Below are 7,161 nucleotides of genomic sequence, written 5' to 3' on the forward strand. Positions count from 1 at the left end.
TTTTAACTTAACTATATCATAACATGCAAGTTGCGATGTTTGATAAGACTCAATGTATTAATACTGGCATGACTGCATTCAAAACTCTGTCCAAATAAGTGAACTTCAAATATCAACTCCATTTTAATCAATTTATCAAAGCTTTTATACACCAACTTGAACTCAACCCTCACGCTTCATTATTAACTTGAGTTAATGTTTCAATTCGTAGATCCAAAGCGGACTTGCGCAACGCAACCGTAGTGAAAAATTTAAAAGATGAAAATATTTAGCAAATAGCACACAGACTGAACTAATCCACTGCCCAAAACCCTATTTCATAACAAAATAGGATTCCTAACGAATAACGTAATTGATAGAATGAAAGTAAATAAAACTTTGACGAAATTCTGATATAATTTTAATTAAATATGCATGTGAATAGTTCAAAGAAAATATTTTGTGATAAAATCTTGATTGATTTTAAATTTCTAAATATTAGGCCTTCTTACATAATTCATATAAGGAAGAATATAATAATCAATATGGTTGTTGATTTTGAAGTCGTAAATATCAAAAATATATCAAATCACTGTTTCTATGTAATAGTTCAAATAAGCAAATATTTTCACCTAAAAAAGTTTAGGTGATTTATATTCTTTGTATGAGTTCCTAAATATTAGGTAATTTTGCGCTATCCAAACAATACTTTTAACAGAAATCATTTTAAGCCCAATTTGTTGTATGGCAATGCCAATGATTAAGAAAAGAGAAGGAAGATATCAAATAGAACGTATGAATATTATTAAATACGAAAAAGTAAAAATTTACCTAGATAATTAATTGTTGGCTTTTGAAGAATAAGGGTGTCCTCCCTACAATCATCTTAATCATAATTAACGTAACAATTGAACTTCAAGTGGTATATATGTATGAGGCGGATGTAGATTTTGGACTGGCTTTTCAACTGAACTTAGTATTTTCGACATGAAATTAAATAAATATGTAAAAATCATCAAAAATATCAACAACAATTATTAAATCAAGATTCATAATTTTATACTAAAGACTTTTTAGAGTGAACACATTAAATTTTAGATCTTGAATTCACCTATATATATTTGTTTTTTGAAGCTAGAAATCAAAATATTGAAATATTAGAAACTGAGTTGCATGAAAGCATGAGTCAGAAGAGCACCAAGATAAAAATAAGTACTGTAAATTAAAGAAGCTAATCAAAATTTGTGATGTAAGTTTATTTGGTACCCAAGATGTGATTAGGCCATTATATTACCGTAGTGCTCCAATGCAAAGTGCTTGCGAAACTCCATTAAACAAAATAATTCATCTCTAATAAAGGGTTGTTCTGCAAGTTAACAACAAACATGAAATAAAAATTCTACTTCAAACTAAAAGAATCAGCAATAACCCCAGAACAATATTAAATCAGTATATGATTGCATACAATTTGATCCAAAAATCAATTTAAAAATAAAATTGCAAGTTTACTACGGAGTAAAAGTAATACATCATTAATTATTAACGAATTTGACTAATTTTCTTCGACGAAGTAACAATCAATGCATCATCCATTATTAACGGATTTGATTTACTTTAAAATACAATTCCAAAAAGCAAAATACAAAGCTAAATATGGGGGAAAAACTAAAAGCATGTATCTCGTGAAAAAGGTTATTAAACTCTACTGAGGTTGAATATTAGTCTAAAGAGTAGAAAAGGGTGTAAAGAAGAACGACAATAGAGAAAATCCAAATTTATTTGGTATTACCATATTAGAAGTATTATTCATATATACTTATCAGGTAAAAGAGTTCTAGACTAACTTGGATAGTCTATATTTATGGTTAGAATTTTAACGATATAACAAAGCATTGCCGAATTAAAAAAGTAAATTTACAGAGAAGTCTTAATTGAATTGAAATTCTAAATAATTTTGGTTTCACAATTCTAGAAAATTAAAGTAAGAAACTGAATTGGTAAAGGAATTCTAAAAGCTAAAGTTATATTAAGTGCAGAATCGTACGTGCTCTCTTTCCTTTGCAGTGATCTACGACAATTTCGGTAAAGGAATCCTAACGTGGCTTATTTTTTCTTTTGCTGAAAATATGTTGTTAGTGTTTATTTAATGTAGTATATTAAATAATAATTTGAGGAAAATGGTAAATGACAATATTGTCTATTGTAGAGACTTTTAATGAAGGGCAAAAAGTTCAATCAACATTTCTAAGGCCCTTCGCGCTTTTAATATAGTATAGATTAATATTATATAATTTATATAAGGTAAATCTCAACTTTTTTTAAGGTAAATCATAATTAAGTTTAAAGTTCTAAATATTATTTCTTGCTACCCAATTTGTATAAGAAAAGATTTATTAACTAAAATTTTAGTTGACTTGAAAGTCCTAAATATCAGGAAAATAGCAAATAACTATTTTGTCTATTATACTTTTTAATGAAGGACAAAAAGTTCAAACAACATTTCTAAGGCCCTTCATGCTTTTAATATAATATATATAGATAGCTATAGATTACCTTATAAGAAGCTACACCAAGTAAAAAAATTAAATCACTAATCAGTACATTAAAATATTCAAACTTATGTAATTACCCTATACAGAAAAATGGTTAGACAGAATGAAAAACAAAGCATTTGTAAAAATAACATGAAAAGAAAATGAGTATACCTGATTTAGCACTTGTAGAGGGATTTGACGTGTTGGACCTGGGTGACCAACTATGCAAAATTAGAAGAATAATGGGTCTTATGACAAGAAGACTTATCCCTTGGACAGTGGTTTTGCAGGAAGATGAGTAAGTTTTTAAAAAAAATGCAGTAGAAAAGGTTAATGTACAGGAATTTGTAATTATTGTTGGAAGGTGAAGAAACAAATATTGAATGCACATTCTAAATGTGGATATACACTGTGCATTTGCAATAAGTAGTGGAAGATGGAAAAATTCTAAAAGAATTGAATAAGTTGTATTAAATGGCATTAAACTTTACAAACCATGTTCCCACATATACAATCTAACGTCAAATTGATTGATTCTTTCAGATTCTTTAAAATTCTTAAATCGAAACAGCTTCCATGTGATTCGTCTTTTAAATTGTTACTATACATTCACTTTGTTGTTTCTTTAATGGTATTTGTACAAAATCATTACTATATGAATAGCATTCAAGTGAAGGGTAAAATCGTCACATAATTTTTTATGGGCTTTTTCGTAATTCAACTTTTAATTTAGGAGCTTCACACTTTTTTAGTATAATAATAATAATAACTAGTCTATATGTTCGTGCGTTGCACGAGAAATACCTACTGAAAATAATAAATTTCAAATTTCATATTATTGAATATGTACAAAGTACATAGTCTAATAAACGGTTCCCTAAAATAAAATAAAAGGTGATTTAAGTCCTTGTGTTATATCTTTATTTTAATTTTGATCCTTGTGTTATAATTGTTATTAGTCCCTAAATCTCCTTGAAATTGATCTTTGAATTAAGACAACATAAATTTCAAAATCGCTTTAGCTTGCATTTTACACGCTTACGAACTTTGTAACAATTGATTTTTATTGCTTAATGTTTTTATATTTAGCCCTTAAAATTTTAAAGTTTCAATAGGAATATACTCCGAGCGGAACTACAATGCAAGGGGGTCAACTGAGCCCCCTTTGTCGAAAAATGACACTGTATCTTTAAGGTCAATTTTATTATATATGTACAAATATTAAGTTTTGAATCCTTTTAACACAATATGAGCTTCAATTTAGCGACCGACAGACTGAATGTTTTGCCAATGTTGTGGGTCCGAAACTCGCTAAAGATATTCATTTTACCTTCTTGAATTCCCTTCTCAAAAGTCGTGGCTCCGCCAACTGAATCTACCAACAAAACAAATATTTGGGATTCTAAATTTATCCACTTTTTGAGTTTGCATCAAATTAAATCGATGATACACTGCTCTATAGGATTTCTATGGCATTGAAATAGAGACTTACCTAAAAATATATCTCGTTAATACCAAGCAACATTAAACTTTAGCCCCTAATATTCAGGTCAAGAATTGTCAATAGGTGTGTCTTTTTGTTTTTGATTTAGACTCCAAGTTGGACTTTTCATTAGCTCTGAATTGGAATTGTAAGTCCATACGAATACAAATTTAAAAGTCTGATAGTTTAGTTATTTCAAAATTCTAAATATTAGTCAAAATTGAAATTTTATACAACCTGTAATTGTTTCTTATAAACTTGGTTTGGTTCGGTTTTTCTTATTCTTGGTTTGATTTTTTTCTATTTGGTTTTTCGGTTTTCCAATATTGTGCCATATAAGATAAAATTTGGATCTAATATAATCGACTAGTAACATATTTGAATGCCAAAAAAAATCATTTAAATAATGAAAAGTAGTAATGCCAAATCTCTTAAATATTTTTTCTAAATTCAGTTCACATGATTAAATAGTAATTAATTAGTCGACACCTTTGCCAAGATAATAATACATTTGAGGGAAAATACATAGTTACACCCCGTAGTTGTCCAAAAATATCATTTACACGCTCATACTTTACGGACAACCTAGTTACCCTGTTCTTGTCGAAGCCGTCCACATTCATAACTGACTTAATACACGAATTTATCTTGTTGAAAGCTAAACATGAGTAACTTTTTGCTGAGGATAAATGAATAAGTGAATCAATTTGATAATTCTTTTAGCTTGTTGTTGTTTATCATGATAATTAAGTTAATGGCTCTGACACTTTGTACATTTCCATCTTCCAAGAGTCACTGTAAACGTGTGAATATTTTAGCACCAGCTGGTGAAGTGCTGCTTTGCAGTGATAAATTTAGTTCTGAAGAAAATATCAACACCTTAGAGAATATGCAGTGAAACACTACTGTGAATAATGAAAATTAACAATCAAGGAGAGAGTTTCAGAGGCGAGGCGTAAGCCCCGAGACATAGGATGTAAGTCTCATAGATCTACGAGGCGTATGTCTCATGTATCTTCACTTTTATATTTTTATTACTAAAAAAATAAGCAAAAGTAAAGTTTTCATTAAAATTTTGCAAATAAATTCAAATAAATCACCAATAATATAAAAGGAGTTATTTTTAATATTATTTGAGAAAGGTAAACACAAAAAATGATAATAGTCCTTCCCGAAGTTAACTAATATTTGCACTGACTTTTATTTATATATTCATAGAAGGAGAAGGGCAAAAGTGTAAGAGCAATGACAAAAAATGGATAATGTTGCTTCAAGAAAATAGAGTTATGAAATCTCTATCATATCAATTTCAGGTAAGGCTGGGCATAAATACCGAAAACCGAAAAATTGAACCAAACCGAACTTCAAAAAATCGAAACCGAAAAAATCGAACTAGTTTGGTTCGGTGTTCAGTGTCCACCTTCAAAAAATCGAAATTGAAATAGCCAAACTGAACGCACACCGTAGTTTATTCTCTTCTTGACAAGTATATTCTCTCACATTTGGTGAGAGCTTAGAGAAATTAGGAGCTGTATTGATGTAAAGGCTACTCGAACCAATTTTTTCTTAGTAGTTTTAATTATTTTGCCATTACTTGGTAGGACCATATTCTGTGAAATCAACTTAGAGTTGACATACTCTTAGGTTGATTATAGTTTTTTACTCTTGCAAAGCGTAGTTATTCATTTTGTAATTGTTCGTTATTTTCATTATTAATAAAAAAATTCGCTAAGCTCGCTGCTTAGCGGTATAATATTAGTTAGTAATTTTTTTCCAAGCATAGGTCTATCGGAATATATCAACAAACTCGAACACTTTATGGTTTACATTTTCAGAAACTTCGTTGTTCGGTTTTTAGAGTTCGGTGGTTCGGTTTAAACGGAAATTTAATACATTACCTAAAAAAAAATTAAAATAGTCGTGCCCATTATGTTTAAGCCCAAAAAAATCCAATTGTAATAAGTCCTCTTTTGTTTTTGCATCCCTAATTTTCCACTTCAGTTGAGAAAATCAAATATCCTTAACAAAGGAAGGTGAGTAGGATGTATCTTCAAAATTAATGTATGCCCTTTATGTGTTTTTTTAGTTATTCTTACTGTATGTATATAACACCTAGTAATCATATATCATGGTTATGGTTTTCGTTTCTTGTGTATCGTTTGTTTGATTTTAATTTCAATTTATCAGTTTTATGTTTTATTGCTTTTGAGAATATGAATTAGTGTAAATGGAATTGCTTCTAATATCATATCAAAAAAATTGAATTGAAAAAATTGAAACCGAACCTAACCGAACTGAACTTCAAAAAACCGAAACCGAAAGAGCCGAATCGAAGTTTGATAAAACCGAACAGAAGAACTGAACGCCCACCCCTAATTTCAGGCATAATCATCTAAAAGAAACTATTTATGGCAATGTTATATATACACAATTTAGCAAGAATTGCTACATAATAACATAAAGTATAAATATCATTATACCAATAATAAAAATCATAATTTATTTAAAAAAATACTTTTAAAATAATAAAAATCAAATTTAATGCCCAGGACTTACACTTTTGTGCCCGGGACTTACGCCCCAAATTCGAGGGTGTACGCCCTATGGATCTACGCCTTTCATTTGTGCCCCGGAGCGTTTTTGGTATGTCCCGCCACGGGACTCACTCCGAAAATGCCTCCGAAAACACTGTTGACAATAGAGAATAAGAGAGAACTGAAACTTAAATCTATACATAATATAAAGCTAGGTATAAACAAGGTAATGTGACACCTCTCTATGACCTCCATTGCTATTTATCTTTTTCTCCCTTTTTTGGCTTTTTCTCGTTTAAAAAATTTATGTTCTAATTTAAAAAATTTCAAAAAGTCACGTCTCTTGATTGCATCAATTAAGAATTACAATGGCTAATAGTTGATTAATACAAAATGAGTAACGGTATGGCACGTTGTTATTGCATGAACCAAATTAATGCTCTTAATACTGATATATTTTACTCCGTATTTTAGAATGAAGAAGTGGGCACGTTCTTATAGGACCTGATTCAAGGATATATCCTTAAATGTGGTGATAATGGAGGATTAATTATTCAACTCATTCTAATATTTTCCTTCTACATATCAATCTTTTGAGTTTCTTTTGTAATTTTTTAGAACTTTTTTGTCA

This window comes from Lycium ferocissimum, chromosome 1, assembly GCF_029784015.1.
Source record: "Lycium ferocissimum isolate CSIRO_LF1 chromosome 1, AGI_CSIRO_Lferr_CH_V1, whole genome shotgun sequence".
NCBI lineage: Eukaryota > Viridiplantae > Streptophyta > Magnoliopsida > Solanales > Solanaceae > Lycium > Lycium ferocissimum.